This window comes from Rousettus aegyptiacus, unplaced genomic scaffold (assembly GCF_014176215.1).
Source record: "Rousettus aegyptiacus isolate mRouAeg1 unplaced genomic scaffold, mRouAeg1.p scaffold_m13_p_3, whole genome shotgun sequence".
NCBI lineage: Eukaryota > Metazoa > Chordata > Mammalia > Chiroptera > Pteropodidae > Rousettus > Rousettus aegyptiacus.
Window position 1 is genome coordinate 122,111,938 of NW_023416306.1, and position 22,163 is coordinate 122,134,100.

At 43.2% G+C, this 22,163-nt stretch overlaps 1 long non-coding RNA gene across 2 annotated transcripts in view; it reads left to right on the forward strand.

Moving 5' to 3' along the window:
• Positions 1–22,163, forward strand: part of LOC107519734 — a 53,614-nt gene that overhangs the window by 5,440 nt on the left and 26,011 nt on the right. The window contains exon 1 of one of the 2 annotated variants that reach the window (XR_001599158.2): positions 3,766–4,115. The exons of the other annotated variant lie outside the window; for it this stretch is intronic. This is a non-coding gene — a long non-coding RNA (uncharacterized LOC107519734). Of the gene's footprint in view, positions 1–3,765; positions 4,116–22,163 lie in introns of those variants that run through there. 2 annotated transcript variants of the gene reach the window in all.

Consider the following 22,163-nt stretch of genomic DNA (forward strand, 5'->3'; position numbering starts at 1 on the left):
AGCCCTAGCCTGCTTGTCCTCAGATCCATTCCTTGCCTTTTCCTTGCTGGTAGGGAAGACGGGCTGACCCATGCAGGCTGTGTTTGCCAGGCTCCTGTAAGCCATTTCCTAGCTGGATCCAGCCAATGTGAGGCACTGGCCAAAGACCGAAGGGCAGGGGAGAGAAAAGCCAGGATATCCTCTCCAATCCAGTCTCTCGGATCTAGGCACCTCTCACAATGGCCGCATCTCCTCTGTGGCTTCAGCTGCCACCAGGTGGGTCCACTGTGGCGCCAGCTTCCAGCCAGTGACCACAGCCTCTGCGTTCTGGTCACAGTACCCCTTCTCTTTTGTCCCTGCAGCCTAGGATGGCAGCGACTTCCTGCTGTTGCTAATATCTAAGTTGCCACACTGTCCTCTATTTGGCTTCTCAGCTCTTCTATCATCTCTATGAGCCAGTTCCCCGCACTACTCTTTAGAAAAAAATATAATGTAGTTTCTGCTTTCTTAGTTGGACCTTATTAATACAGACACACAGAAGGGAGAGAGTACTTTAATGATTACAGGTGGATGACCATATTGTAGGAGCCTGGAGCCTATGATCTTTAGGATTCCTTTGGAAGTTGGGGCACAGAAAGCCAATGACATGCCCAAATCCTGAAAGCAGCAGAGTTGGGACTAGAACTCAAGGCTCCTGACCCTTAAATCAGCACTCTTTTCATTTGATATTAGCTCTGTCCTCCTGCGTGTATCTTTATTAACCAACCACCCATGGTTTATGCTAATCACCCTTCTGGTCTATGGGAGGGAAAACTGAGTCTCCTAAATTCTTTTTTGTTTTAATTCTCTTGTAATTATGTGACAACCCAGTTCAGTGACGCTTACTCGCTAATTATTTTACAGAAAAAATACTGCTCGCCAAGTGTTGAGTGGAACCTTTTTTTCTTCCTTTCAAATCATTTTCTACTTAGAAAAGCTAAATACATGTTCTAATCTGGAAGGTTCCATTTATGTAAGTCTCTGATTTCATAACATCTATGTTTAATCGAGGGCAGAAGAGAGAGGGAATGTTCAAGGTCATCTTATCTAACCCTGTCACTTTAGCTAAAAAGGAACAAATTTGGGAAGATGGAATTGCTTGCCCAAAGTTAGGGGCGACGGTGAAACCAGAACCCTGGTCTCCAACCCTAGGTCAGGACACCATCGTACCACCATGCTTCTCAGTAGGCCCTTCGCTCTCCTTCACTGCGTCCAGTTTTCAATCTGCTTCTGCCTTCTGCTCCCAGATCTCTTTTCCTAATAATGATCTTTCCCCTCTTTTACCTCCTGCACATCATCCGTGTTTCAGTAGCCCAACTCCACCTGGAATGGAATTATCAAAAGCAGGACTCGAGTAACCCCTCTTATTCAATTTCTTCATGTCATCGACAACTTCCTTCTGTTCCCTTCCCACCCCTCTCCTTCTCTTCGGGATTCTCAAACTTTCCATTCCTCTTTCCTCTCTAGCCGACATTTTCTTTCCCACTGTCTTCCATTGGCATTGTTCTTTAATTGATCCCTCCTCCTTTCTGAGTTCGAAGCCAATATGCTTAGTTGAAGCCATCAACACTTCTAAGAGAGGAATCTTTTAAGCACTGGATCTGATTTCTGGTTGCCATAAACCTTTGATCATTCTCCGAGGAAAGCCATAAATTAATGTCATGCCTTGGCAGGACCCCTGGGCCAAATCTCTGTTAACTTCCCTAGTTTCTCCACTGTGGATATAAGCATTTAACATACCAGACAGTATCATATAGCTGCAAAATCCTCCCATAGCCAAGAACATCAAATTTATTTTAGTTCGAAACATTAACACATATCATTCTATGGAAGTTTCCAGTGCTTCAACAACTTTCTCCTTTGGCTGTCAGTATCAATCTTAGCTGGATTTTTAGATCTTTCCAAATCTGTCTTATCTATTCATGAGTGGTTAAATTTATTGAAGCTCTTTAGATAACATCATTACAATATAATTTTTGAGTCACAGTAATCTTGATCAAATGAACCAATCCTCCCCCAAGACAGACACCATATTTCCACTTGGCTTAATTATATTATTTTATTCTTCCAAATTCTGTCTTACTTTCTTCCAATGTGGATTTTGTCAAGTCACATAATTGTCAAGAATCCAGGAACTCAGTTCACCCTTCATATTCTTGTAACTCATACTTTAATTTCTCTTGATGAAGTTGAGAAGTTTAAGGATCAAGTATTGGGTTTCTGCCCCAGAAACAAGTGTAGGGGACACCTGTTTTCTTCCTTAGTACAGTGATATTGCAGCAAGAGTTAACACAAATGGGGAGTGACTCACAGGAAAAAGGACAGCCCTGGACACCAGATCCTCACCCGATCATGATACAGATACAGAGTGGAGGGTGGAGTCATAGCAACGCTGACATTCAGTTCCAAACAATCACATCTTTCTAAAGTCTCTGTAGTCAACCAAGGTGTCAACAGCTTATCCGTTCCCCAGGCTGGTCGTCTTCAAATCGGTTCCCTGATTTTTGTCTTACTTCCATTTTGGCATCCACAGTCCTATCAAATTCTAAAGGTATTTCTTCCATAAGTCTCTTTATTTTACCCTTTTCTTTCCAAATCTGCAGTCTCCCTCCTCTTGGCTTTTCACCCGTGTCTTGATGGCTACAACAACACTTTCTCCATGCTTGCCCAAATCCTGCCATACCCAAACTAGAGCTCAGGGTCCCTCTTTTCATCTGAGAGCTTGCATCTTTACCATCCTGCTCTGTTCTGCATGCATGGGAGAGCCCTAAATATGGTTCCAAACAAAAGATTAGCCAGAGTCTAAGCAGTGATGGGTTTGTCACGCATCCACCCCATTCCAGGCTCTCCTTGCTTCCTGCCTTGCCCCACATTTAATTTCTCTGGCTTTCTGATTGTGGCAGCCTCATCCCTGGTGTGCAGGCTCCTCACCCTTCCTCCCCAGCACTCTCCCCTGCCTGCCAATCAGGGTGCTTTGCTGCAATGGCTGGAGGTTTTGACTCTGGATTGGCTTTGGGCCCTTCTCCCTGGAATTATCCTCATGGGAACTTTTGGCCAGTGTGCCCTAGTGTCCCTGGAACCCACATCCTCTTCTTGGCTTTGCCTCTGGACCACTAAGTGTTGGGTAACTTCTGCTGTGGTGGATTGAAGACACCTGGATTTTTGTCCTGTTTGTTTATGAACTTAATATGTCAGTGCTGCCTGTGCCAGACCTTTCAGATGCCAATTCTTGCCATCTCACATGGCTTGAACATGCCCCCCACTTCCCTGCTAATGCCTCAACCTGTACTGACCAAGTCCCTCCCTCTCCCCCCCTCCCACAAGGCGAGGGAAGAGATGAGTCTTGTCATAACCCAGTGTCCAGAGAACCCTGGGACTCTGCATATCCACTGACTTACAGTTCCCCCTTCGGTTCTATCTCACAGAGTGTGTAAACCAGTGTGCTTGGGTTATGCCTCAGTTTCCCCACTCCTGTGTCCTTCTTGGGACAGTACCCTCACCCTGGACAGCAACTCTTTCTGAGGTCTGGCCATTTCCTATTCCTTGAGGTAACATGAACAGTTTTCATCTTTGGAGAATTTGCCTAATACAACCTGCCATTTGTAGACTCTTACTTTGCTTTAAAAATTAATTTCATTGGGTATTTTTGAGTTGCCCCATTTTTTTTATATATATATATATACCAGTTGTCTTACAACACCTTTATAAAAAATATAACCAAAAATCAGGAGAAGTCAAAAAGTAAAGGGCCCTGAGCTACCATGAAAAGTATCTTTGATTCAGAGCCGATTCCCTTAGGCTCTCACTCATACTCTAGTTTTCTTTATTTACCTCCAGATTTTGTTAGGTGTGAGAACAAGAGGGAGGGGTGGAGCGGTTGCCCACATTTTCTAGGCTCTCACCTTCTCATTTCCTGCTGACTTCCTGCCGCAAATACCTGCAGGCTTCTGGGAATGCCAGAGAGCTAAGGTGAGCAGCCCTCAAAGAATGATGGACAGGATTTGAGGATAAAATCTAGGTTTCCGCTCTGCATATGGGACAGCTCTGTACAGTTTTGTAGAGGCCCTGGTGCCGCCGAACCCCATCTGCACTGAGGGGTAAGTAACTTGCTCCTGTAAGTAATGCACCTGTATTGGCTGCCTTCCTTTTCCTGTTGCACTCCTAGCCCCTTAGGTTGCTTCTTGGAATCACCCTCCCAAACAAGCAACTTGGCTCCAAATTCTTATCTTGGAGGCCATGTCTGGAGAACTTATCTTAAATGATGGTGCAAGAACAAAAAGCCGAGAAATGATGGAAAGAGAAACTAGAACTCCGGAAAAGCAGAGGCAAAAACTAAAGTATTTGGAGACCTGGAGTCATTTAGCAAGGACTATTAGACCTCGAGGGTATGTGACATATTTACTATATACAGTAAGGGCTATAGTAGTGACCTGGGCTTGGTGTATTCTCTAGGAGGCTTGGGGAATAAGTAGCATATTTAGAAAGGTTTTTGCCTGAAAGAGTGAAAATAAGTTGCAATGCTTAAATAAATAATTCCCTGGCTATCTAGAAGCTTGAGTTTCCTGGACGACCCTTTTCCCGATAGCCAGGGTTTACTGGGTTTTCAGTTGAATTAAAATCATTGCCTTCAAGCTTCAAAGCTCCTGGTTCCAGCAGCTTGGTTCTTTAAGATTTGTATTCTTCACGTTTTTTCTTAGTCTTTAATTTTATCCCTCTTCTTCCCCCATTTGCATAATGAAGCTCTTTTTTTAAAAAGTCCATCCTCGCACAGAAGCCCCCTTCCCCTCGGCCACCTCAGCAGTCCTTCTTGTGCACCGTTTTCTTATTCTTGGGGTATGAGGATTAGCTCTGCATTCAGGACCAGTGTACTGAGATTTGTACTTCTGTTTTGTTTCCCATCCAAATTGATTATTTTTTCAGTTTTCATCCAGATGTTTGAGATCATGTAAACACAGCTTGAGAGTGTTCCTGAACTGCTTACAGATGTACGGCAGTGAAATCCTTTCCAAATTATATATAATAGTGCTCTGGGTCTATTTATATCTATGTCATAGTCTCTGGCTTGAATTTTAGCTATACGACTAAGTTAGAAAGAAAGTGAAAACTCACGTGTGTGGGTAATTTGTCTACTTGATTAAAGACTCCAGATATTTGGAAACAGTTGGGAATTGACGTCGTTTTTCCACTGAATGCTGGCTTGTCTGTAACACCATGACTGTGGCGTTATGGACTGAATGTTTGTGTTCCCTTCAAATTCATATGTTGTAGCCCTAAGCCCCAATGTGTTGTTATTTGAAGATAGGCATGCTGGGAGGTGATTAGGGTTAGATGAGGTCATGAGGGTGGGGCCGTTATGATGGGATTAGTGTCCTTATGAGAGACCTCAGAGAGCAAGCACACAGTGAGAAGATGGCCATGTACAACCCAAGGGGAGAGGCCTCACCAGAATCTGACCATGCTGGCACCTTGATCTCAGACTTTTAGCCTTCATAACTGTGAGAAATTTTTTTAAATTTCTCTTGTTTAAACCACCCTGTCTATGGTATTAGATTTTAGCTGCCTAAGCAGTATAATACACATGAGGGCCCAGATCTGTTGATCCATTTAGCGTATGGTTAGTGTGACTCTCAAACCATTTAGACCAAGCCAAAACCTCCTCACCTGGTGATTGGCACCGGAAAGACACCCTTTAACCCTTTAGATAGACCCAATTCTTACCAAAAGCTTGGTTGCGGAATATGGCACTTATGTGTGAGTACGTAAAGAATATTGTAGCAGACTGTGTTTTCCAAAGATGGCAGCAACATCTCCCAGCCACATGCTTTTCTGCAATGTGACCTTGACAGGCCTCTTATCAAGAAGTGGGGTCTCTATTCTCTCCCCACAATCTAGGTGGGTTTGTGACTTGCTTATAACCAACCAGATACAGTGAAAGGAACTTTGCATAACCTGAATTGCCATATAAGAATTCTGACTGCCCTGAGGCCTCTATGCTGGGAAGAAGCGCAGGCCACATGGCGAAGCCATGTGTGAGCACTCCTGTCCCAGCCAACAGTCAGATCAACCACCAGACTTGTAAGTAAAAATGGCTCCATATGCCAGCTTTTGAGTGGCCCCTAGGTGAGCCCCCAACATTGTGGAGCAGGAAAAAAGCTATCCATGTTTTAGCCTCTCCAAATTCCTGGACCACACAATTAGAAGCAAAAAAATAAAATAAATAAAGGTAGCTCTGTAAGTCACTAAATTTGGGGGTAATTCATTGTGCACCTATAGCAACTGGAACAGATGTACATTTCATTGATTCTTCTGTGAGTGAAATCGACTCCTGGTAAGCTAAACCAACAGAAACCCTCCTTGCTCGGATCTTTCTTGAGTAGTGCTCAGGTGTGGTGTCTGGTTTTGTACCAATATCCAGGATCAGAGGCTGCTATTCTGTAGAGATACTGCTGAGGATGGGACAGAGATCACTTAGAGCTTACTGCAGTAAAAGTTGTTTTTCCTGGAAGCAACTGATCTCTTGCAAACACTGTGAATTGTACCATTGCTCAACTTTCCATCTTTGCTTTGGCTTCTGGGAAGCTCAGGACCAACTTGTGACCAACCTGTAATAACTAATATTATCTCTTTGTATCTTGCTGTGTTTATTTTTATAAATTCCTCAAAACACTTTAGGAATAAGGTGGGGATATAAATGAATTAATGGGAGAATGTATGTCCCTTCAATCACTCTAGTATTTAAGAGTATTATTAGACTGAACTAGTTGCAACATATAACTCTACAATAATTGAACGCCAAACATATCCTACACTCTCTAAAATGAAAATAGAAGAAGCTAAAAGGGGCAGTCTAAGCCAGAAGTTAAAAGAAATAATAATCCGCTATAAAATAATATATCATTTAGTAGGCAACACAATGAGGCATGTAGACTAGAAAGTAATATTTATAGAGCATTCCCAGGCATTTTCTATATCCTTTATATGCACAGTTTTGATTAATCGTATTTATTCTGGTAAAACAACCTGATGGGCCTAAGGTTATTTTATTTCGCAAATGAAGAAACCGAGGCTCGAAGAGGTCAATAAGCATTTCCAGGGTCACACAGCTGAGTGAGAGAGCTGAGATTCGAACCCCATTCCCTTTCCAGCTGTGGTGGGCGTCGATGACACCTTTGAGGCCCACATAAGTTAGAATACTTCCCCAGGCATAGATCAAATCCTGTACACGTGAGCGCTGTGCAGATGCATCTCTTTTGTGGGAATGGGGTTTTGTCATAACTAGTCATGGCTGAGGAGAAATCCTGTGCCCTAGGGTGCAACAGGCAGGGAAGGCTGAGCTGCAGGAGAGGCAACAGTGACATGCCCACAAGGGACAGCCTCTTACACAACCACCACTGGCTGAGCTCACATTTTCAGAATGGGGTGTTTGATTTTTCTTTTCCCCTTCCATGTTAGCACCACTGTACCCCACCCTCTTCCTTCTTCAAGGAAGCTCTCTGGAAAACCTCTCAGATGTCAGCAACGGCTAGGGGTGAGGTTTCTGTCACACTCGCCAGCGTGAGAGCCTGCTTGTTTCTGGACACTGTCACATGAGAGGCGTTTGCCATTTCTCCTCACATACGGATGGGAACTGGAGAAATGTGTTCTTGCTGCTAAAGTAATTCTTCTCAGTGGTTTTAGCCATGAGCAGATGGGGCTCAAGCATCGTGACCATGGGCTTCTGGGTGGGGCTTGGACATTCTTGCATTTCGTGTCATGAATTGTTCAAGGTAATGATACCCTGCTTGCTCTGTCCTTTACCAGGCAGTGATTTTAAGTACCAGGAAGAAGAAACCCTGATCTGTGGGCAAGAACTTCATCCAAGCTCTAGCCATAAGCTGTCATTTATCTGGGTAATGCCACCAAAATGATGACTTAAATTCTCAAATTTCTCTAATGACTCGTCTGCATAAATGACCTTTTGGTTGCTATTGGAATTAGTCTTATAAGTAGGCATGAAGTGACTCAAGGGGTATGATTTGGGTGAGCCAAACAGCTTGACACCTTTTCCCCTCTTGGCAATAGTACCTGAAGTTTCACCATCAGTGATTCGCTGATCCCAGGCAGAGGGGGCAGCTGGGGCAAAGGGCCTGAGCGGGGAGCACGCGTGGTGTGCTGGAGGACCAGCAAAGGGCGTGGGAGCTGGGGAGAGGCCTGGGGAGGGTGGTCAGTGAGGAGGACAGAGAGAGAGTGGTTGGGCAGGAGTAGTTACTACTGATTTCCAGCCTGAGTACCTGGAAGGCTTGGCTTTCATCCTGGTAGATGAGCACTCAGCATGATGCAGCCTCTCTCCCAGAGAGTCAGGGAGCTCCGTCCAGAGCCCCAGCTTACCTGGACGAGGCCCTGGAAACTCCTTGCCAATTCTCCTGGGGCTGTAACCTCATCCTTCCTGTCTGCATCAGCAAGTACCATCCCTTTATAGGCTCCTGTCTGGGACCTTTCCTGGGAGGTCTCCTATAGCCTTCAATTGGCCATCCCCCATTCCCTACCCCCGACGCCAGAGGGAAAGCAGGGCACCTTTCAGGTTGGTTCCCTCAGCCCCAGCCCTGCCCTATCCCAGCTTCTTTGGTACCCCTTATGCCCCCAGTCAATCTTTATACCCCATTCCTAAAGTTGGGCCTATTGGCATAGAATCAGTGCACAGGAAAAGAGGCTTGTGGACAACACTTTCCACCTCAATATTTTGGCCAAGGCTCACCCCAATAAGCCTCTCCTGCCTTGGGAGAGTCATTGAGTGCTTGCCGTATGCTAAGCCCTGTGCTTTTTACATGTCAAGATTTCCCAGTGAGATAGGTATTTCTAAATTTTATCCCTATTTTATAGATGAGGCAATGGAGGCTCAGAAAGGCTAAGTCATTTGCCCAAGGGCACACGGCTGGCGAGTGGTGAAGTTCTGGTCGAAACTCAAATCTGCCCTTAGAGCCCCTCCCAGGAAAAAGGTAGCAGTGGAATGTGTTCAGAAAGAGGTTCAAAAATGAAAACTGTAAAGGGACAGCTCTGCAGCTTCAGGTATGGATAAGCTGATCTGCACATCCTGCCCGCATTGTTTGCCCACTGGGAATGGAGATCCCGGGAACTCTGGTGCCATCCCTCACCAGAGATGGCTCTGCTATGCCAACACCCAAAACGGTGCTGCTCCTCTGGCCTGGGGCTCCCCGATCGCAAAGAGAAAAAAGCCTGCATTTGTAGTATTCTCCTCATGTATAAATGTGCTTTTTCCTGGCCTTAATGCCTGGCTTTTTATATCAAAATTTCGCTAAATGCCTTCTGGGTATCAAGGACTGGGAACACAAAGCTAAGTATGGCCTGGTCCCTGCTGTCACAGGGCACCCAGAGCAGAGGACCCTTTTGAGATGGCTACATCACAACCCTGTTTTCCTGAGGAAAAGGCCACACTGCTGCCCTCCACCCCCCAGTTCCCTTTAAATCTGCAGGGTCTTAATGAGCACCTGTTATCTGTGAAGTATGGTCTTAGGCCTGCTGAAGATGCAGAGAGAAATGGGACCTGCTCAGTCTTAAGGAGCCAGTTAGCTAGACTGGAATGTGGGGAGGCAAAGTGTGTGCAAGACAAGTACCCAAAAAACTCTGCTAGCAGACAGAACATAGGCCTCTTGCTGCTTAGCTATATGCTTAAAAACAAAACAAAAATTAAATAAAGGCAATGCTGTTTCAACAAGACGAGCCTGCAATGAAAACATATGTGATATAAAACATTTTTTTTCATAAAACATTCAAACTGCACATTATTTTCCAGTAATTTTTTTTTTAATTTCTACATTTACCTCACATGGTTTTTCAAGAGATTTCCAGGAGATTATGAAGCTTCTTATGCAATTGTTTAAGTCCGGTTTTGTTCGATTTCCAGATGTAAAACTCATAGGGAAAGTCTGTTTCTAGGAGTAATGGCAAAAACATAGACTTGTACATAATTTCCCTCGGGTCATTGTGAGACATCTTAATATAGTTTGTTTTCTGCTGCTGTTTTGTTTGGGTCTCCCCACTTCCTCGGGGATTGCTGAGGAGGCTCCTGACCAGCCGGGAGAGGGGTGGGCCTTCCCCAGAGGGCTTTGCCGGGGTATCATTCCTTCAGGGGTCACCTGTGGGGCACAAGGAAGGAGTCAGCTGCTAGCAGGGAGTATGATTTGGAAGATGCCAAAATGTTTCCTCTACCACCAAGTATGACCCAGTAACTTTCACTGTACCCACCATTAAGGGTTTATTCCCTTTGATGATGTTGTTTTCAAACTTTTTCTGAGGGGATGATGGTAATGCAATGGAGCTCTTTCTGCAAATGAACTCTTGTACCAAAGGCTCAGATTTACATAACTTGATGTGAATTAGGGATTGCTCCTTGCATTTAGGTGAAATTCCCTAGACATCTCCTCCTCCTTGCCATCTTACCTGCTTCCACAGCCTAACGAAGCCCTGGGATGTGACAGCCCTGTGGTCCCCTCAGCTTCTGACTCCTTTACACCATTTTCTCTTGCATCTACCCTGATGCAGAGCTCAGCCACACTCCAGTTTTCACAGGACACCCATTATGGCAAGTGTTTAATGAGTTTCGAAAAATGTCCCTGAAGATTTTGTGGGGATCAAAAGAGAGTCCACTCCACAGTCAGGCTTACCACTTTGTTCTCTGTCTTCTCTCACATCCTGATTCTCCTGGAATCCAAATCCTTCTCCTTGCACTTGGACTGCTAGCAGGTGCCCCCAGCTCTGCCTGGACCCACTGAGTTCCCCTTCTCCACACTGAACATGCACCTTCTGCTGACTCCTGAAAGACTCCATCTTCCTTCTGCTTAAGCTGAAGATCAGAGTCATCCCTGCTGACCCTCCCTCTCTGCATTCCATGTCCAAATACCAAGTCCTCTCTACCCTAAATAACCCCATTTTTCCAGGATGGATAGACTTCACTGGGGAGGGGGACAGGATTAAGAAATAATCTGCTGGTAGTGGGCAGGGGAGGGGGAAGACTGGGAGCTTATTTCCTGCACTAATGTCCTATTTTAAATTGAGTATCTGTTTACTTCAGGTAACTTTTGAAGGTGAGTTGATGGAAATTATGAGCAATGGCTAAGGTTCTCGAACCCCTCCACCACCATAGTTACTTCTCTCAATCCCCACTGCTTCTGTCCCCGCCAATGGACACAGGATGGTGGCACGGCCTCCCACCTGGACTCCCTGGCTTCTCTGCTCCTTCTGACCCTTTCTCCACACAGCCTTTAAGACTGACTTTCTGAACGTTGCATCTGACCTGTTGTTCCCCAGTTTCAATGGTCTTCACTGCCCTTCAGCTAGAGACCCAAATCTGTCACATGATCTGCAGGGCCCGCCATAGTCTGAGCCCACCTCTCCGGCATTGCTATTGCCTCTCCCAAATCTTTGCTCTTCATGACAGCCAGGTGGACCCTGTTTTCAGTGCCCCGAGTGCACTTGTGATTTTCACACAGGCAACCCCACCCACCTGTTACACTCTCCATCCTCATCACCCATGGAAGTCCTCTCTGCCTCAGCTTAACCACACAGGTACACATCACTTCTAGGATAGGTCCCTGATGTCATAGGCTACCTTATAAGGTGCTGGCTTGGCAAGTTTTTGCTGCGGATAACAATAATAGCCACTCAGATTGAGGGTTTCCCTTGCTGACAGTATGTGGCAGTTCTGCTATCCTAAGAGGCAAACCCGCCCATAGTTATATCCCCAATATTTGGCACAAGCTTGTCGCATTGAAAGTGCTTAGTAAATACGAGCTGAATAAATGAATAAATGAGTGAATGAATGCATGCATGCATGCATGAATAAAGGAACAGGGTGTCAAAGGATGTTACCATGTGAAATTAGATTTCACGTTATTTCACTGGAAAAGATAAAACGGGCAAGGATTGGAGGCCGTGTATGATCATCAACCCGAGGCAGCTATGAGAAATGGTTAGAGGACTAGGAACAACATGTGTAAAGCACCAAGCAAAGGACCTGAGACCCAGTAAGCTTTCGTTGAAGGACATTTTCCATCCTCTCCTGTCCTCTTCCTACCCATTCTCCCCTAAACCCAACCTCTGTCAATGGACTCAATTAGAGGCAACAAGCAGAGAGTTCTGAGAAGCAGGTTTCTGCTCCTAGGGTGGAGAACTTCCTAAAAGAATAGTCTGGAAATGGAAGGAGATCCTTGTGATATAGTGACTTCTCTGCCCTGCAGTCATAGATGCTGAAACCGGGGTAGCATACACCAGAGATGTGGGCAGGGGGTGGACCAGATGTCTTTTAGGTTTCCCTCCCTCCCTCCCCAAGAAGCTCTGATTTTATTATATCATCTTTTTTTTTTTTTTTAAAAAAAATTCTATTGTTGCCTTGATTTAAAATAGGTGTAGAGATGCTGCGAATTCAAATATAAGAGAAATCTCAGGAAAATTACGTTACTAGGAAACCAAAAAGGTTTGGCATTTTTTCAAGAGAATTTCTCTTCTGCCACTATGTATTGTTCCTGAGGTCTTGCCAAACCGAATTCTTTATCTGTGGCCAATCTTCTTTGGGGTGGACTCCCTCCCACAGTGAACCTTGACCCCTGAGCAACAAAAGTCACATGTTGGCTACTGCCTTTCTTGCTCTTTTAGGTATTAAAGCAGAAAGTAGGGTTTTCAAGCATTCTTCTTATTCCGACCAAAAGTATGGATTTATTCTGGACATTTGGGGCTCTGTCAATAAAATATATAAGACATCTAGTTCAGGGTTTCTCAACCTTGACACTGATACTTTGGGCCAGATGGTTCTTTATTGTGGAGGGCTGCCCTGTGTATTATATGATGTTTTAGCAGCCTCCTTGGCTTCTACCAGCTAGATTCCGGTAGCACCTCCCTAGTTGTGACAACCAAAAATGTTTCTAAATATTGTCAAATGTTCCTTGGGGGAGCAAAATCACACCTGGTTGAGAACCACTGGCCTAAATAAAAATTTTGGAAGTAAGGCCGTCATCCAGATGTTGAGCTGGTCTAGGTTAACTTACACACTGATCCTGAAACCCAGCTTTTCTGACCTCGTAACCTGGGCTTAGGAGGCAGGACCTCAGTAAGATGAAGATCAAGGATCCAGAAGCCAAATGACCTGCATTCAAATCCTGGGCCTCCGAGCTCCAAGTTATTAACTTCTAAGCTTTAGTTTTTTTCATCTGTGAAATGGGGCAATGATAGTATTTACCCTACTGGGTGATCAGGAGGATTAAATATAATAATGTGTGTGAAGTGCTTATTGCAGTACCTGACAATTAATGTCTGCAATCCATAGAGCTTATTATTGTTTGTGACAATAACTTCCCATAATCAAAAGATCATCTATTTGGCAGGTAACTTAAACACCTGCATACATTCTGCATTAGGCAGCATAGGTTGACTGCTCTAACAAACAACCCTGAAGTTTAAGTGGCTAAACACAATTGGGGTATATTTCTCACCCATCCAATAGTCTATCACTGGTGTTTCTGGTAGGACTGCTCTCCTGGGTAGCTCCACGCAGTGACTCAGGAATCTATGATTCTTCCTTTGTGTGGCCTCTCCACAAGGATCTTTCCTGAATGTAAATGTTCTGTGGAAAAAATTCTGGGGTGAAATAAATTTGAGAAATCTTGTACTTATAACTTTCTTGGAGATTCAATGTGTCCATTAGTGTTTGAAAGACTGGTGAATTCTACAGTAAAGAAACTAGTTGAACTACATTTCTCAATAAGTCAAATAAGTCTCAATAAGACAAAGTCCTTATTTGGACCTTGCCTTCTCCTTTTTCAAAAATTTTGCCCATTCAGCTGTTACCATCCTGTGGAAACAGTGTCCTGTGGAATGGCCTTGGGAGATCTGAATTTTAGTTTTGAGAAGAGGAATGATATGGCCAGGCCCATGTTTCAGGAAGGGAATTTCAGTCTCGGCTTGAGGTATAGTTTGTAAAAGTAAACGATTAGACTCAAGGAGAAGGCTTTTGTTACAATGCAGGGCAATGACTAGGGCCTGAACCAGAGCGGCAGCAGTTGGGTGGGAGAAGAGGGACTAGAGACTTCGCAGACATGTCTTAGTTTGCTAGGGCTGCCATAATGAAACAACGCAGACTGGGTGGCTCAAACAACAGACATTTATTTTTATAATTCTGGAGGCCAAGATCAAGATCGAGATGCTGGCAGGTTTGGTTCTGGGGGACTGTCTTCCTGGTTTGTGGATGGCCACCTTCTTGATACGTTCTCACATGGCAGAGAGAGGACTCTGGTTTCTCTTCCTCTTCTTATAGGGACACTAATCCCACCCTCATGACCTCGTCGGAACCTAATCATCTCCCAAAGGCCTCACCTCCAAATAACTATCATAGTGGGGGTTAGAGTTTCAATATATAGAACTGGGGAGGTGGCTATAAGCATTCAGTCCATAATAAGACATTTCAGCAGTAGAATCACTTGAACATAGCAGGTCAGTGACTGTGGAAATGAAAATGTCAGCATTGTCTTTCTCATGTGAAAGAAAAGGCTAAATGCTTAAAGCTGAACGAGAGCCCTTAGAGGTTTGGAGGGAAGCTGATGAGTCTGTGATGTAGGTGAGATCCTCCAGGGGAAGGGTATCTAAGAGCAGAGCGGAAGGCTGAGGGCAGAGTCTTGGAGAACCACTCATTCGGGCGGGGTTGGAGATGAGCAGTAGAGAGGAGGGCTGGGCTGAAGCCTGGTCCAGAAGCAACGGAAGAGTGTGTTTCAAGAAAATTGTTGCAGGTATTGAATATTGTAGAGCAATCTTCCGGGAAAGGAAAAGAAGAGGTAGCACTGGATTTGACCTGGGTTTAAGAGCACAATGTTTTAGGGTGAAGGAGTGGAAGCTTCCTCAAGGCTTGAGAGGCAATGCAGCTAACAAGGACGGACACCTCTCTGGGAAGTTTGGCTGGCTGGGAGGAAATGGAGAAGGGTTTTAGGGAGAGTTCTGAACTTCTCTATAGGGAAGGAAGTCAGGGGTAAGTGGGAGATAAAAGATACAAGAGAAAAGGAGGTCTGAGAAAGGAGAAAGGAGACTCCTTCCTTTGAGAGAAGGGCAGCAGGCGATGCTGAGAGTAATGAGTAGTTAAGAGAAACTGTGAGGTGCAAGGCAGGAGAATGGAGGGAGCTCCCTTTCTTTTGAGGGATGTAGACAGTGAGGGCATATGAGAGCAGACAGAAGAGTGTGGACGGGTGTGTAAAAGAGGTGTTTCTAAGGAGACCCCACCAACCTGCCAAGACTCATTTTACAAGCAAAATTTTTTTTTTCAAAATGTAAGTATTTTTATGGCTTCTGTTATTCATAAGAATAATAATATTTATTTAAAAAGCAAATATTCAGAAATACGTACAGATGACAGTGAAATTTGCAATTTGCCCATAGTTTGACATTCTAGAGATAACCACTGTTACATAACTATTTTCCACACCCATTTTCTCTCTCTCCCTTACTCTCTCTCTCTCTCTCTCTCTCTCTCTCTCTCTCTCTCTCTCTCTCTCTCTCTCTCCCTTTCCTGGTTTTCTTACACAAATGGGATTACGCCCAGGGCCTTGCACCCTGGACATTTCTTCAGATCTATTCGTATGACTCCAACCGTTTCATCATTTTAATGATTTCATAACATTCCATTTTCTGGATGTATCATAAAGAATTCTTTTCCTTAAATTATATGATATAAAAAGTTTTAAAGGCCAAGTGAGGTTACATGTACTCAGGACTAGACAGACACGGAAAAATTTCTGAAGGCAGAGCACGGTTGGTCCCAGGCTCTGGTGTCATCCTGGGAAACGAGCATTTTTTACAGTTGTTCCTACTATGGTTCCTCGAAGAGCTGTTTGTTCTCATTTTTATAGTTATATAAAATTTCTGCAGAATCATCCTCAGAGCAATTAGTCCATATAATATATCTTATTTTCACATGAAAACATACTGCCTCCTGATATGACACATTGGGAAGAACTCAACATCACTTATGTGGCATTGCTCCCAAAAGGGCATAATCTGAATCTAGTCATGACAAAACATCAGACAAACTCAAATTGAGGATATTCCACAAAATAACTAGCTATTTTTGCAACTTTTCTGTGAGTCTGAAATTATGCCTAAAATCAAATAATAAATTTGAATGAAAATACAAATGAAAACTCCTTCATTTTTATTATTCCCAATAAACCTAGATACGCAGCTTGAAATGTTTCCTTGGAAATAGTTGACTCATGACTCATTAACCTTCAGAAAAAAATCACAGAAATTCAGCTTTCTTTGTCAGTGTTGGTGATCACTCACCATCTTTTCTGCCTGGTCCTGATGACACACGATCTATCATCAGCTCACCACTCTCTCCCACGCTTGCCCTTCTCTCATTGAATCTGTCCATCCATCCACTGACTCCCAAATATCAAAGCACTGCCTTGTATCCTATCTACCTGACCATGGTTCTGTGTATATCTGTAACATTTCAAGGTCAGATCAACAATTGTAGACATTTTCTTAAAACTCCGCCTTTTCCTCATCACCCCATCTTACAGAGATGGGATAAAATCTATTTGGACTTACATATTCTCTTATCTCCTCTTGATTAGAAGAATGCATCTTTACTATTCCTCCCCATACCCTATCCCCATCCTTCTGTCCCTACTTCTGTGATTTGGAGAGTTCTCTTTTGTCAAAGGAGTTCTAGGACTTTTGTGATGCAGAAAGATTGGAGCAGAGAGGCTGGAGGGGAAGAGCTTAGCCAGAAAATTGAAGTCGTTTTGTTTAATAAAGTTCAGGGAGAGACGAGGCAAAGAAGGAAGGAAGCATGGGGGCAAATAGGCATGTAGCAAATAAGAAGCTCTGGAGTAGTATTTTGGAGGAAGAGAAGGAATGAAAAAAGGGTTCAACATATGTTGCTGGGAGTTATGAGTTGGAGAGATGGAAGTAAAAGACTGCAATCCTTTTTGTTGTTAACTTGGACTGTTCGGACTGTGCTTTTTTGTTGTTGCTGTTATAATTCCGTATAGAGAGTGAACACATAGATCTAGGATTTATAAGGGTTATGTTATAGATCCTTCTCGCCCGTGAGATGACTTACACCCTCCTTAACATTTTCATTTGGGTCCCCTTATATCCCTTGTGGGAACCCCTCTCTCCAACTAAACTGTCTGACTCACTGTCCTCCAACTCTGCCTGTAGTATGCATACTCTGTGCCCTTGCTCACCTTTCCCCATTTGTAGTCTGGCTTACAAGCCTCTCTTCTTGAAAACTCACTTCCCCGGAAGACGGGGATCATGGGGTATCTCATTACTCTGTATACCTGTAGCACTTCTGGTCTCCTCTGGCCCTAGAGTGCTCATTCTCCCATTTCTTCTTGTTAGTAATTTTATCCTGTATGTCATTCGCCTCCCACTGGCTTGACAAACTCCCCAGGCAGAAGTGCCTCCCCCACAGTGTCTAGCTCAGTGGCTGACACTAGTTGCCTAAACCCTCCCATGATCTTAGTAGCTGCCCCATTTGCCACATTTCCCACACCCTGACTTTAGTTCTCTGAGCTCGAGCTCCCCCTGTTCAGAGAGAGGGGAAGTACCTACACTACAGACCCATATAGCCATTGATTTACTTTAAAAAAATGTAATAGATATTCCATTCCCTTCCCCCAGGGTTGTGCCATTGGCTAGGACTTTGCTCGTTTCATGTTTGCAGATTTCACCTTTAAGAGGGTTATCTTCTCTCTCCATAATATTGAGTATGCTGACCCCAGGCAGTGGGGCCTCAAACACATGATCTGTACTATAAAGCAAAGTTTGTTTGAGATCTGCTTCCAGTCATGAAATCTTCAGTCTTTCTTTTACAACAATTTTTCTTTATTAAGACATTTAAAATATATTAAATAATTGCTATACAGTAAGTTCTCACAAAACAGTGTCAACAGTTCTTGAAACTGCAGCAAAAGAATGTATAACAAATTTTTATTATAAAATTTGTAACCAGTTTTACCATAGGTTAACTGATATAAACAAAAGTTCCTATGGCATCTCATAAACCTTATAATGAAACACTAAATGAAGCAACATTAAAAATTATATTTTACAGCAACTTTTAAAGAAATCAATGAGTATTTGTTTTATTCTAAGTCCTTCCTTCACCTCCAGGAATCAAAAGCTATTCCTGGCTGTTTTGGTCGCCATAGTTAGGCTATTCGGCTTAAAGATTTTTCCAGCTACTTATTTTTCTGCACCAGAAACTTCCAGTGTTGAAGCACCTTCTGATAGCTTCCAAGTTACTCAAAAGGAAAGATTTTACTTTGTTCTTCTCTCTCCACATCATCCCTCTTCCTGTCACTCCCTATCCTCTTCTCTTTATCATATTAAAGAAAAGATAGAAAGTTTTATATAGCCTGTGTCTGTGTTGAAAACATAACAGGGCCATCCAACTTGGAACTTTCCAGTCCTGGGACACTTTCTCAGCAAATTTAGTTCCCTCCCTCTTTTTCTAATTTTTCGAGAGGAAGCTCTCCAATTCAGACAGATATTTCACTTATTAGCTCTGTGACTGAAACTCTCTAGGCTCCTTTTCCTCATCTGTAGGACAGGGATACCACCTTCTTCACTTGATCGCTCTGAAGAGTAAATGAGTTATAAAATTATAATATTATATATCCATATATGTATAATATAACATCAAAGCTTGCTAGCATGATGCTTAGTATATAGAAGAAATTTAAGAGATGTAAGGCCCTTTCTACCCAATTGCTACCTAAACAATACCTTAGAATAGTGCTCTATAACTAATGTGTATTAGAAATACATGGGGTCCTTGAAAAACCAGAGTCCAGGGTCCTATCTCCAGAGAATCTGACTCATTAAGTCTGGGGTGAGGCCAAGGAATCAGCCTTTTTAATGACCAGTGATTCTAATACAGATGGTCTAATACAGATCTCCCTCTGAGAAAGCCTGCATTAGAATCATAAAATTATATGAAGATAGAGCTGGAAGGGACTCTAGATTACCTCATTCAACACTCAATCCCTATTTTGCTGATAGAGACACCAAGTTTAGGTGACTCATCCAAGGTCACACAGGGAGGCAGTGGCTGAGCTAAAAATGGGAACACAGGTCCCCTGACTCACAGGGTGACCATCCACACCAGGAGGCCACCTCCTTTTTATCAGGAAACAGCCTTTCCTGATTCAAGATGAGGTTGCCCAGAGCAACTCTTTGGCAATCAATGGTTTAAGCGTTCAGCCTTCTTTGTCAAAAGGCTTCTAGAAACTGTTTTCTGTAGGGATTACTCTTGTGTATCTGCTTATACCTCCTTTCCATAGCCTTGTTGAAAGTGTCTTCCGATTAGGAAAAATTTCTTGAATTATTTCTTTGATTATAGTGGGTAAGTTGCTGCCCTTACTTTAAATTTTCTTCTGGCATCCTTCTTAATTGAAGGCTGCAATACCTTTTCATGAATAACATTTCTTTGCGTCATTTTAACTCTTTCATTGAAAAAACAAAACACAAATAGAAAAAAACACACAAAACAAATGGTAGCTTAGTGGACTGTTATAAGGCAAACATTCTTCTAATTACCACACAGGTACCCCAGAAGCCTTTCACATGCCTTGTCCTACCGACAGCCTCTTCCATCCCTCCAAAAGTAATTACGATACTGATTTTTTTAGTAATCACTTTCTTGCATATCTTTACGGTTTATTACCCCCATTATACATTCCTAGACACTAAAGTTTAATTTTGCTTTTTTAAAAAATCTGATATATCTTTTAAATCTTTTTTAAATTGCAAATTCCCCCCATCCCTTTCTTCTTACAATTTATCTTTTGAAGAATCTGATCTATTTAACCTATTCAGTTTCTTACGGTCTTAATTTTGCTGATTGCCAGAGGTTTGATCAAACTTATATTGATCTTTTTAACTTTTATTTCCAAATCAACTCATACTCACAAGGACTTCAATGTATCTTTTGGGGTGACTAACTGGGCAGCGGGCTGTGTGGCTCCACAAGGGATAGGCTGTGGCGAGAGAAGAATATGGTGTTGACCTTTTAACAGCCAGCTATTCCTCCAGCAAAATGGATTTGTTGAAGAACAACAGAGATTTACAATTAGGGACATGCAGTCTAATGGCAAACCGTACAGGCCTAGAGAACAAAGGAGAGGAATGCTCCTTTATGGACTTGGGCTGTTGTAAAGGAAAAGTCCATTGGAAGAAACTGAAAGTTCAAAGTATAGTGACTTTTCATTGACTGAGCCGTGGCCATCTCCCACTGGCCTAGCTGTTACTGGGCAAAGAGGGATTTTTTCTTCCTCCTGCTGAGGTAGTACTGTAGTAACACTTTCTGTCTGAGATGCAAGGTCCCTTCCTGTTGGGGCAGCAGTATCTTGGGTGATACCTCTGTGAGTTCTCTCTTCTAGCTTCCTGACTCCATTTTAAATGACGTTTCTGTTTATTAATTTTCACAATGGCAAGAAACAAATGGTGACAATGGAGTGTGAAAAATGTATAAAAGAAATGTAAAGGGAGAACTACGAGTAAGGACTGTGCGGGAAGGAAGGCAGAAGGGGTCCACAGAGATATTAAGTGAATCTGATGCTGAGTACGACCCTTCGAAGTAGACAATGAGTAATGTGGGCAGAAGCATGAAGATACAAGTGCCCATCGGCAGCCAGGAGGCTGACAATGCTGCCTCCAGCATGGCTAGAGTGGAGGGAGACATGCAGGATTTGGGTTTTGTGCCAAAGGCTTCTCATGTAATCCTAAGGCAACGACAAGCTGCTCAGGGCTTCTAGTAGGATCCACAAGGTCAGATTTGAGTTTTAAACGAAGACTAGCTAGCCTGCATTGTAAATTGACTGAAGAGCTTTTTGTGGGGGTTTTGGTGGGTCTGGAAGTCCAGTGCCCAGGCTGCCCCGCTGTCCCATGCATTCTGACTCTGATACCTGGCCCCTGTGATTTGGCTGACCATCTGGCCTGAGATGCCAATCAAGAGTTTTGGCTTTGTTTATCCATCCCTCTCCTCTCCGTTGGCCTGTGGAATTTACACAGCTACAGCGTGGTGTAGGAAGTGGGAAGGGAGGAGGTTTGGACATCAACAAGTTGATATATGTGAAAGCATTTTTTAAACCAAAAAAGCATTTTACACAAGTTTGGTTTTAGAGGCAGACTTGGAGGTACTTTTTTTTTTTTTAATTTGTAACAACTCTATTGAGATATAATTTATATACCATAAAGTTTATCTGTTTGAAGTGTATATTCAGCAGTTTTCCATATATTCAAAGAGTTGTGCAAGCATCACCGTGACATAATTTTAGAACATTTTCATCATCCCCACAAGAAACGTGCACCCGGTACACATCTGATGCCACCCTGTGATAGCTGTGTACCCGTGGGCAATTTACTTAGCCTCTCTGAGCCCCAGTTTCCTCATCTTATAGAGGAACACTAACATAACACTTTAGATTTGTTTAAAGGGCGAATGAGACAGCAAACAACATCCTTAGCCTGTGAGCTGGCACAGGGCAGGCCCCCAATAGATTCGAGTTCCCTAATGTCGGTAGTTGGTTTTTCTGCAGATTTAGTCAGGAATCACCCTGAGCAGTTATTCATGAATCATTGTCACAGCATCCAAATTTTTGTCTAAAGAGCTTGCAATCCTTATACCGAACTTAAGGCTTTTTGCACAAACACAAACAAATACACCAACACACCATACCTCACAAACTCGCGCACGTGTACAAATAATGCTATTATATCTATCGCTCATAGAACTGAGCCAGCTTTGAGAGAGTCAGAGAATTTCTGGACTATTTCTATGCTTATAAAACTAACTGCTCTGTAATTATTTATATATATTTATTATATATACAAATATGCATACATAAATATACATACAAAAAATGGATGTTTCTATACACAGGCAACGTGTCTCTCTTACCGAATTAATTTTGTCTGCTCCTGTGTGCCAGGTTTAGGATTAAATATTTTTATGTGTATCTTTATCTTCGCCTTGACCCTAAGTTAAGTTGGTACTCATGTCACACAGTAGGAATAACAAACGCCACATTTTGTAGGGAAGAAAAGAGGCCCAGAGAAGTTATGTGCTCAAAGGCACACGTTATCAAGTGGAGGAG